We start from the raw sequence: 11,711 nt of genomic DNA, 5'->3' as shown, positions 1-11,711 counted from the left end.
TCAGGCCAGGAGACAGGTCCTTTCTTGCAGACTCTTATTTGCTTGAGTACATGAAGCAGGTACATTGCACAGGTATTTTATTTGCTTGAGTAATGCCCAGTTCCACACATATGATCTAATGTTTTGAGCCACACCCATGAGCTTATTCTCAAACCATATCAAATCAGAAAGAAAAGGGCACTGATCCTGCACTCAAACCTGGATTTTGTTTGTAATACGCCAATTACAGATAACAGCTTGATTTTTTTGGTTAATATTTCTCTGCACATATATTTAATTTCTCTCTTTTTCCTGGATTCGATATTTATTCTCTACCAAATCTCCTGTTTTCCATTTGTGTGCACTAAACTCTGACTTTTAATCCACGTTGCAGTTAGAAAGAAGGAAGAGTAAGGAAGCAGCACAAATAACACAGGACAGAGGGAACTATGAGCCAGAGGAATGTGTTTGCTCCAGCACTCTCCTCTTCATAACAGAGAAGTCAGATACCAATCGGTCACAGCAAAAAACACCTCCTTATTCCAGGCATTCAGTTGGGTACAGTGGGGTGGCAATGAGGGACAAGAGATGGCCTCTACCTCTGCCAAGAGGCTGTATGAGACAATGCTTATGCTTGGCCTTAGATTCAGGGCAGACCTCATCTTTACTAGCTGTGTGAATTTGCCCTTAGTTTGTTTATTTGTAAAATAATAGAATAATAGTACCACCTCAAACAGTTTGTTGAACAAATGAGTCAAGTCCTTTATTGCACTTATAAGGAATCCTGGCAAATAAGACAATCTTCAATAAATATTAGCTACAATGATTATCCATATAAGGAAGCTCCCAGTCTATGTTGAAAAAGACACAGACAAACAAGTCAGACCATCTCTCTGTGCTATTTCAAAGGGAGGGCATCTGATTGAAGTACTCAGAGGAGGCTTTGTAGAGAGAAGATATTTAAGTTAAAAATAATGATCTTTTTGGTGGAGTAAAAAACACACACAAAACCTTGTGCATTTCCAGTATCCTTTGGTCAGTGCCATGAATAAAAGAAAGAGAATATGAGTTTGAGTGTTTAAATAAATCTCAAGTCATATACCAACATTTGGAGAGCACAGTGCATTCAACTGTTTAATTAGATATAGTCTGTCAACATGTATACATTAATATAAAGGGTATATTTCCTTAAAATTGTCAGGGGAATGACACTGTTGTCTGTTTCCAACTTTACTTATACAGGTGTAGAGGGTCGTACTGGGCTATACCACATCCACCCAGAACAGAAGACACTGCTTGTAGAGAATGGTCACCACCCTGTTCTCCCTGCCAACCCACCTTCACTTGTGGAGAGCAGTGGGAAGAAAGGGAGTCTGACCACTTTTCAGACATTCTGAATGGCATTAAGGAGCTCATATAGCCTAATGAATTTGAAAGACATATTGGATTTGAATAAGTTCATAGAGTGATGGAGGGAAAAAGTATTAGGATTAATTTGAATTCAATTTATCTTAGTCCATTTGGGTTGCTGTAACAAAAATATCAGTTTAAACAACAAACTGGTTTATACAACAACATTTATTTCTCATAGTTCTGGAGACTGGGAAGTCTAACATCAAGGTACTGGTGGATTTAGTGTCTGGTGAGAGCCCAATTCCTGGTATATGGACAACCATCTCTCTGTGTTCTCACATGGTAGAAGGGGAAAGGGAGTTCTCTGGAGTCTCTTTTTATAAAGGTATTAATCTAATTTGTGAGGGTTCTACCCTATGATCTAATCACCTCCAAATACCATCACATTAGGGATTAGGTTTCCACATATGGATTTGAGAGGGCACAAAAATCTATAGCAGGTGTCCAACCATGAAACAATCAACTAAAACCAGACAGTTGAGGTCATGCAACTGGGGAGAGCTCCACATTCCCCAATGGTGTCATGAAGCTGATAAGTGACAATGTCAGAATCCCATGCCACATCTGTGTAATCAGGAACCCATATTCTTTCCACTACTCTACAAAAATAGAGCAGGGCATAAGAGTTAGAGTAAGACATTCTGCTATCTACCCACAAAGTTAGCCCCCACCTTTTTACAAGGCCCAAGAAAGAACACTGCAACTAGCAAGGAACTCAGAAATTATTCAGTCCAAATTCCTTGTTTAATAGACCAAGTGACGTGGCAAAGCAATGTGGCTAATATTTCCTTAAAAAATACTTGGAAAGGAAAAAAGATGTAACTCTTCTCATGGGTGTATAAATAACCTAATATCTTTTAAATAGCATGGGGTTGAGGCAGAGTAAGGAGGGAGGTTAATAATAGCCAAACACTTAATTTGCTAAATCAATATGTTTAATCTATCCAAATCCAACGTCATAAATTGTTTTTGGCAGTTTTTTTATGAGTGCCAAACTAAAATAATCTGAATGTTTAAGTGAAATATTGATAGGGGCACTTATAATTTCCAAAGATTGAGCACCTGAATTAATCTGAAATATATTACTTATAAAATTGTAGAACACATATACTTATGTAAGCAGGGATTTAAGTTTTTTTCCCTTAGGCTTCTTTCTCCAAGGCCTTTGTACCCAACACTCCCCTTCAGTCTAAGACTGAAGCAGATAAGGAGGTGGCATAGCAACTGTGAACAATGGGTTAAGATATCACCTTATCAAGACACCCCCAGGCAACCAAGATTAAGAGAATGACTTCCAGGTCAGCAGGTAGCTGGATGTGGAAGGGACCATTCTATTTTAAGGACCACTCCTTAAAACAGGTTTTGCATGCTCTATACTCCCTGTCTTCTTGGTTGGCTGACCTTCTCAATAAACACCTTATATGATTCAACCCTGGCTCTGTTGAATTGGATACAGCCACTGGCAGCCCTTAGCCCCTCCGGGGTTTCCCAGTGACAATATTATGGGTCAACTTGATAAAGAGCTATGCAAATGATCATTTTTGAGATGATGCAGAAAAAAAATATTGTATAATGATTTTAAAGTATGCAAATGGCATGAATTCCACAATTTTATTAATATAAAAATATCAGGGAAAGGTTGAGGCAGGAACCGCCGCCATTTTAGGAAGATTCCCCATCTCAGGTATCAGATTCCCTGCCTGAATGTACATCTAACCTTATCTGACCTCTGTAACCCTGCCCACTATTTTCGGGCCACAAGCAGTCCCGCCCTCTGACCCTTTAAAGCTGACCCAAGCCCTTTGTTCGGGGTCCAGAATTTGGAGATGCCTCCTCTGGGACCTCATGCGTTAATAAAGGTCTCCCTTCACCTCCTCCGGTGTACGGCCTGAGTCTTTTCCGCTACAAGATGAGTAAAAAAGTGGTTCTATGGAAAGTAATCTCACATGTTGATCTGATCATAAATGCCTAAATGAGCAGGTCTTGGTTATTAGTTATGCCCAGGCATATAACTTTTTTAGTAAAAAGATTATCTTTGCCTTAGCAAGTTCTGTCCATTGTTTCAGTGCATCTAGGTTAACACCTCTTTGAAATGCCTCTTTTCAGATACCTCCTTCTAAAACGTGACCGACCTTAAGAGAACATATAATCTTGTTAACTGTCTTGTACTTCAATCCCTTCCTTGCTGTCTCTATGGAATACTATGTCCCCTTAAAAAGGAAGGACATTCTATCATATACAATAACATAGATGAATCTTGAGAATACTATGCTAAGTGAAAGAAGCCAGTCATAAAAGGACAAATACTGTTTGATTCTCCTTATATGAGGTATATAAAATAGTTCAATTCATAATAATAGAAAGTAGAGTGATGGTTACCAATGGGGGAAAAATTGTTACTTAATGGTTATAGGGTTTCAGATGAGCAAAATGAAAAAATTCTGGAGATCTGTTTACAACAATGTAAATATACCTAACACTACTGAACTGTACATTTAAAAATGGTTAAGATGATAAGTTTTATGATATGTGTTTTTTACCACATTAAAAATGATACAAGTCAAACTTTTAAACGTCTTGAATGAAAAACACACTGAATTGGATTAACAACAGATTAGATGTTGCAGAAGAAAAGGTTAATAAATTTGAAAAAAATAGAAACTATCCTAAATTAAGTAGGGAAAAGAAAATAAAGAAAGCATTAGTGAGAGGTGAGATAACTAAAAGAGATCTAAGCTATGTATAGTTATAGTCCCAGGAGAAATAAAAAGGGGGGGAGATATGATATTTGAAAACATAATGGCTGACAATTTTCCATATTTGATGAAAACTATAAACCCACAGATCCAAGAGGTTCAATAAAACCCAAGCACAAGAAACATGGAGAAAATTACTCCAAGGAAAATCACAGTTGCATTGCTCAAAACCAGTGATGAAAAAAATCTTAAAACATCTAAAGAATAGACTAGTCATGTTAAGAAGAACAAAGATAAGCAAGAAAGCAGATTTCTTGTTGGAAACAATACAAGAGAGAAGAAAGTAAAACAACATCTTTAAAATATTAAATAAAAAACCACTTTTCAATCTAGGATTCTAATAAACCAATGAAAATATCTTTCCGAAATGAAAGTGGAATAAAGATTATTCTCAGCAAAGAAAGGCTGAAAGAATTCAATACAATCATACCTCACAGTACAAAAAATATTAAAGAAAATCCTTCAAGCAGGAAGAAAATCTGTCAGGACAGAAACAAGATCACTAGTTGCATTGAGTAGGGGAAAAATGAAGGTGGGTTAGGAAAGGCCTCCTTTAGAGTATTCTATTTTCACATAGACTTGTGAGAGCTAAGAGAGACATACATAAGCTGTCTGAGGGAATATCATTCCAGGAAAAAGGCACAGTAGAGGTGAAAGTCTGCCTGGATGACCTGCGGGTCAGTAAGGGAATCATGTGGACTGGGCATAGTGAACAAGACTGGAATAAAGAGGGGAGGTCAGAGAAGCAATGGGTGGCAAAGTCATGGGCGTGTTGAAACTGTTTTGGGAAGATTCCAGCTCTTGTTCTAACTGAGATCGAAAGCCACAGTAAGGTTTTGAGCAGAGACCTGCCCTGGTCTCACATATTTTATTATTTTTATTTTTAAATTAAATTTATTGGGGGTGACATTGGTTAAGAAGACGATGTAGGTTTCAAGTATACAGTTCTATGATACATGTTGTATTGCGTGCCTTGTCCAAAGTCAAGTCTTCAATCACCAGATATTTGACCACTTGTACCCTTTACTATAACCCACCTCTACCCCCTTCTTTCTAGTAACCACCATACTGTTGTCTGAGTCTATGAGTTTCAGTTTTATATCCCATATATGAGTGAAATCATATGGTTCTTAACTCTTTCTGTCTGGCTTATTTTGCCTAGCATATTCTCAAGGTCCAATCAAACTAAAAAGTTTGTGCACAGCAAAAGAAATCGCCAACAAAACGAAAAGGTAACCAATAGAATGGGAGGAGATATTTGCACATAACAGCTCTGACAAAAGGTTAATATCCAACATATATAAGGAACTTATACAACTCAACAGCAAACAAACGATCCAATTAAAAAATGGGCAGAAGACCTGAATAGACACTTCTTCCAAGAAGACATACAAATGATCTGATATATTTTAACAGGATCCATTTGTCTTTTGGTTGAAAATGGAGAATGCAATCTGGTGTAAGAGATGAGTTAGGAAACTTAAAACACAAGAGAGTTGGAGACTGTGACAACTCTGATTCCAATTTTGTGGAAACTCAGAAAAATGAGAAACAAATGTTAACTGGAATGTTCAAAGAGAAGCAGCTGGAGGGGTTGTGAAGAAACAGGGAGCTCTGGCTCTGCAAAGAGGAAACGGAGGAGAGATGAGGGGGCAGCAGAGAGGAACGGAGCATAAGTACTACTTTGACAGGTTGTGATAATCTCTCCCACACAAGGGCCTGCTCTGTGGCAGGCCCTCCTCTCAGCACTCTGCAGACATAATCTTTAATAGCCCACAAAGGTATTATTACCATATTTCATAAATGAGGAAATTTAGACTCAGTAAGGTTAAATGGTTGTTGGAAAAAACACACACACAAAAAAGGAGGACCTTTTCAGTTCCCTTATAGCTAGAAAATCATTACAATGCTTGATTGTAAAAAAATAATTTAAACCTATAACAAATTAAAATTAAATAATATTCTGCTTATTTCTAAATGTATGTTCCATTTGAGACAGCAGGAGAACTCATAGGACGTAGTCTTCGCTGGACCCCAAAGGCAGTGCTGGGATGTTTTGCCGTCTTGCAACTTCTCCACCTAGTCAGAGTGAATTAGTCAGTGATGAAATTGGGGCATTTACTCTGGAGAATAAAAGTGGGGAAGACAGTTTACAGGCACATGGAAAAAAAGATCAGACCTGTTTTCTAGAGCCTATGTGGCAGGGCCAGGGCAAAGTTAAGAGTGAGAAAGAGGCAGTTCAGCCTGATGAACAGCTTCCCTAGTCTGGCTGTTGAGCCGTGAAACACACTTATGAGCGGACCTGGACTGCAGATTGTGTAATTCCAGCAGACAATACAGCCCTTTGTTAAATCACAGTCATTTCGTTCACCAGACAAGTCAAGAAACTGTGACTATTCGGGGTGAGCAGAACTGTGATGAAAATTCTCGGTTCTGGCTTTACTGGGTTAGAAGTTCACCAACATAAAGAGCAACAGGAAGAATATAAATTGAAAATTTTAGCAACCACCAAAGAAAACACTTAGGGGGTCACTGAACTAAACCATTCTTTCAGCCTACGCTTATTTATTTAGAGCTATTACAGGCAAGGACTTGTGTGGGGAATTGGAGGTCTTGTCATGGGAGAATGAGATCAATTCGGTGGGATTAAAAACTAATAAATGTGAATTAAGTATGAACAGGAAGTCCTAAAGTCACAGCAGGGATATAACCACTATCCCAATAATCCCACAGTCTATGAAGTGGTTTGTAAACTAGAGGCTGATTTTCACACTGAGTAACAGCATTTCCTCCACATTTTTCTCTCCTTCCTAAAGCAGTTCTGGGTCATTCAAGACAAAAGTGGGGGGATGTGCTTTGTGTAAGTGGCACAGCTGTCCTCGAATGCAGGGTTAGGAGTCTCCCTCAAGCACAAAAATTTCAGCTGTGGCTTCATTTTCCTCAACTCTACTGTGAAAGAAACAAACAAGGCAGCAGGAAAAGGGTCGCAAGGCACATACTAAAGGGAGCAGTGATTTCTGATTCTCCTCCTGCCTATGAACTGGCTCATAACTTTTTGTCCTAGTTAAGTACTGCCATCTGCAGCCCTTTCTAAATCCTGAAGAGGAGACCAGTCCTCATAGGATCAAGAGTCTTTCATTTATGCATTTATTTCAGAAACACTATTGGACTTCTACTCTTGGTAGTCTCTCTGCCAGCAGCTGGAGATAGATGACCACACTCATGAGGAAACAAACATATGCAGAATACTGCAATATGGCATCCTGCACACAGTGACAGCATGATGCCAGGGCACTGAGAGCAGAGGGGCGCTGAGAGCAGAGGAGTAGTCTTCTGGGGAGTAAGACTAAACTAAGTCCTAACAGACAAGCAGGAATTTCCTAAGACAAGGGACATGGTGGGAGAATAGTCTAGGAAGAGGAATAGCAAGAGAGAAAGCAAGGAAGAAAAAGAGACCCAGGCATTGTGGGTGCATCGGGAACGCAAGCATTTTTATGCTGTCTGAGCAGGGTGGGGAGTGCAGGGTTCAATGGGAGGTCAGCTGGCCTGTGACAAAGGGCCTTTGATTCATGGTCATACCCTGGAGACAAAGTGGAGCCTTTGGACGATTTTTTTGACATGATCAGATTTGTTTTCAAGATGCCTCAACTGGGTACTGTGGAGGAGATAAGTCTGAAGGAAATAGGATGAGAGCATGGTACATGGAATTTTTCAAAGCTCTGTTGTAATTTCCTTGGAGGAAGGTAATAGGATACCAAAACTTCTCCTTAAGTACTAACAATTTTCAAAAAAAAGGGGTGGTAGTGGTTTAAGTTATTTGTAAAGACTATGTTTTTGGTGATTAATGAGTAAACTTAAATTTAAAAACTCAGTAGATCTAAATACAAGAATTTTCTGATCCCCAAAGTGTTTGATTGGGGATCATAATTGATTGATGATCAATAGATTGATTCATATTTAAGAGGAAAAACCAAGAGGCCTTGATCATTCACTAGATGTGGAGCCTGGTGCAGAGGGAGGAATCCAGATGCTCAGCTTTCCAGTTTGAGTGGATAGTGAAATGGAGAACCCACAGGGCACACTGACTTTGGAGGCAGTGTAGTTTGGCCCTGTTAGTTTGAGTTACCTATGGAGCATCCAGGAGGTTATTCCCAGTAGTTGGAGAGTTAATCCATATGGGTAAGATCAAAATGCTAAGTTATTTTTAGGGCAAAGTAGTGGGGCGTGGACTCTGGGATATTTCTATTGTGTAAATTTTGAAGAGGAGAAAAATATTTTTGGTTAAATGTAGAGAGACCTCATATTAGCAATCTCCTAAGTTAGGTGGGGAGACGTTAGGCAATGATTAGATGTTTCCCCTTTTTAGGGACTCCTACTATTTCTACAAGTATTACCTAATGCACTGACATCAAAGGGACATGCCTGACCTCCTCTATAAAAATCAGTCCAGGGGCTAATTAAGCCTCTGAAATAGACCAGTTTTGGGACACAGCTCAATTTCTCCACTTCACCCTTTCTAAATTTAAAAGAAAAAATTTAGAGAAAATGAGAGCTTTCCCATGGTTTAATCACTTAATAAAGCAACTGGAGTGAAGAAATGAGAATTTATCTTCAATAAGATAAACCTCAGAATATGGGGAAACTGGGTTTTAAAATAATAACAGACAGTATAATGATAATTTTTTAAAGTTTCAAATGGACAATAAACCAACCTAGATTATAATTCTGCCATACCAAGCATCCTAGAAGCAGGTAGGGCCTCCTGATAGTGTTAGAGCCTAGGTCTTAGAGCCCAGTCCTCTCTTTCTGAGTTAGTCCTTGATTAAGCTGACTGACATGAGAGTTTCTCTTGAGTTCAGCCAAGTGCTTCCCAGGACCTCGATAGCTTCCTGCCGAGAGCATATTTCTATGATTCTCATTTGCCAGAATGAAAGCTCTAGCATGGATCTCCAGTTTTGCGAAACTAAATTGTAAGTGCTTTAGCACTTTTCATTCCTAGGAAGACACTCTTCAGTCTTGTTTTCCGAAGTCAAGAGAAACCAAGTTGACAAACATCTCAAGATCTTCCATTCTAATTAGAGCCTTTGAAAGTTGGAGCTGGATGGGACCTCAGGAAACAGGTCCTGAGAGTTCTACGTGTTTTGTTTTTTTAATCCTCAGCTGAGGATATTTTTTCCATTGCTTTTCAGAGAGAGTGGAAGGGAGAGAGAGAGAGAGAGAATCATCAATGTGAGACAGACACATCGATTGGTTGCCTCCCTCAACTGCCCCAACCAGGGCCTGGGATTGAACCTGCAACTGAGGTACGTGCCCTTGGCCAGAATCGAACCTGGGACACTTCAGTTTACGGGCCGACCCTCTAACCAAGGAGCCAAACTGGCCAGGGCCAGGTGATGAGAGTTTTAAACACAGGCCTTCTGAGCCAGGCCACCATATCATGCTTTTGACGAAAGTTGTAATCCATAATCAGAGTCCAATATTTGCAGTTTATGGGTTTGTTTTTTTTGTAGGAACTTTTAACAAAGGCTCTGTTGAATGAATAGTACTACCTTTGGGGCATGGCAGTTAGTTATGTAAGCATATGATTCTTTGCCAAAACTTGCATTGACATTTATAAAATGCTAGCAAAGTTAAAACACTGTTTTTTCCAAACGTGCAATTGAATATTCACTAAATATTATTTTTCATTAAAATGTTGACTAGAATTTTAAGTGGAAGTCTTGTTTATTCACAGTAGAACAAAATAAATTAAATTTGAAATGAAATGTTGGACTAGCAGAAAGAGCAGTTCCCAAGAACATGCCATGCTGCCTCATTCAATTCTTTGGCTAACATGATAGCGTATTTTGTGCCCTGGACACCTGACACAGCCAGAAATATGCAGTCCTCTTAATTCAGTCATTGAATCAGCCAAGAATGCTTGCCTAGTGTCCATTGGATACACATGTTCGACTTGGTACTGTTTTAAGAAAGAACTTGGGGCATAGTCCCTACCTTCTGAAACTTCACATGTAGAATGGGTTGAACTCTCCAGGAGGCAACAGTCACGTCTCTGTAGCCTGTGGGGTGACTGACAATGTCAGAAGAGAAGTGAAAAGAACTGTGGAACCTAAGGCTGGTTGCCTGGGGTAATGGGGATTTTCACTTTCCTTCTTGAAAGTAACCCAACACTATGAGGAACAAAAAGACATAGATACCTTCTATGTACACAAAGAAGGCAAATACTATGCTCTAGTTTATGTGGCCTGAGTTAGCTAGTTCTTACAGAGAAATATAAAAAATCCTAGATAGAAAGAAGAGTGAGGAACAAGAAAGGAAATGCTGGTGGAAGGAACTTCTGCAGCCTGGAGTTGAGGTCACCAGGAAAGAGCATTCCGGGGAAAGCTCTATAGTATTTTTCTTCCTCTGGGTAAAACACATCTCATATCAGTGATTGAGCATTGACCTGTGATCCAGGAGATTGTGGTTTGGTTCCTGGTGGGGTCACATGCCTGGGTTTTGGGCTTGATCCCCAGTAGGGGGCATGCAGGAGGCAGCTGATCAATGACTCATCATTGCTGTTTCTGTCTCTCTCTCTCCTCCTTCCTTCCTCTCTCTGAAATCAATAAAGATATATTTTAAAAAAAATCATCTCATATCAGTCTTGGTGATAACTAAAGCATGTTCTTCTCTGGACAAGTGTCTGAGGAAGCTGACTATTGAGATAAATAAATACACCAAAATGTTCATAAGGAATTAGTATTTTTCAGCTTCAAGACCTAAACAATTTTATTAATGTTTCTAGGCAAATATTCTGGCCTTTGTATAATTCCCAGTAGGAGATGGTCAGCTTTTCCTAATTACTGGCCTTTGGGCACGTGGTTCCTTCAACTGGGATTTTGCCCCTCTCTTCCCTGGGTCTGCTCTAGCTCATCCTTCAGATGTGAGCTTGAATTGATCTTCTAAGTGGCCTTCCAAGGCACCTTAGAGAAAGATGAAAATGTCTTCCCTTTCTTGTGTTTTTTTCTCTAACAGTGTCTTGGTTCTTGCCCCATTTAACACATCACAAATTTAAGTGATATATATTTATGTTTATTTACTTTCTCATAAATGGATCTCTTAGAACACTGTATGCTCTGTAAAGAGAGGGAAATTCTCAGTTTTATTCACCACTGTGAGCTAGTGTTTTCACACTAGTGTTTCACACCAGTGTTTTCAGATGATTTGAAAAACTTCATAGGCAGGTTTCCTTGGCAAGATGGTTAAAGTTCTTTCTATTCATTATTTGACCATGACAAGCTCAGAAGTAAGAAATGATTCCACAAAGTTTCACAATAAATAGCAAATATGTAAAATTGTGATGTGTAACATTTATAAAATAGGATTTATAGGAAGCTCTAGGTATAAAGCGAGTTCATTTCCAAATCTGTGATCTCAGGATATAAATGTGAATTACTTCTTGGGTTTATTTATTTGATGTAACTGTATTTGTATATAATTTTAGATATCCTTATTTAATATGTTTTTTGAAATTTGAGACAAGAGACATAAACATGAATTCACTTTATATATTTTTCTAGTTAA

This window comes from Miniopterus natalensis, chromosome 1 (assembly GCF_054644295.1).
Source record: "Miniopterus natalensis isolate mMinNat1 chromosome 1, mMinNat1.hap1, whole genome shotgun sequence".
Lineage (NCBI taxonomy): Eukaryota > Metazoa > Chordata > Mammalia > Chiroptera > Miniopteridae > Miniopterus > Miniopterus natalensis.
This window is presented reverse-complemented; position numbering follows the sequence as displayed.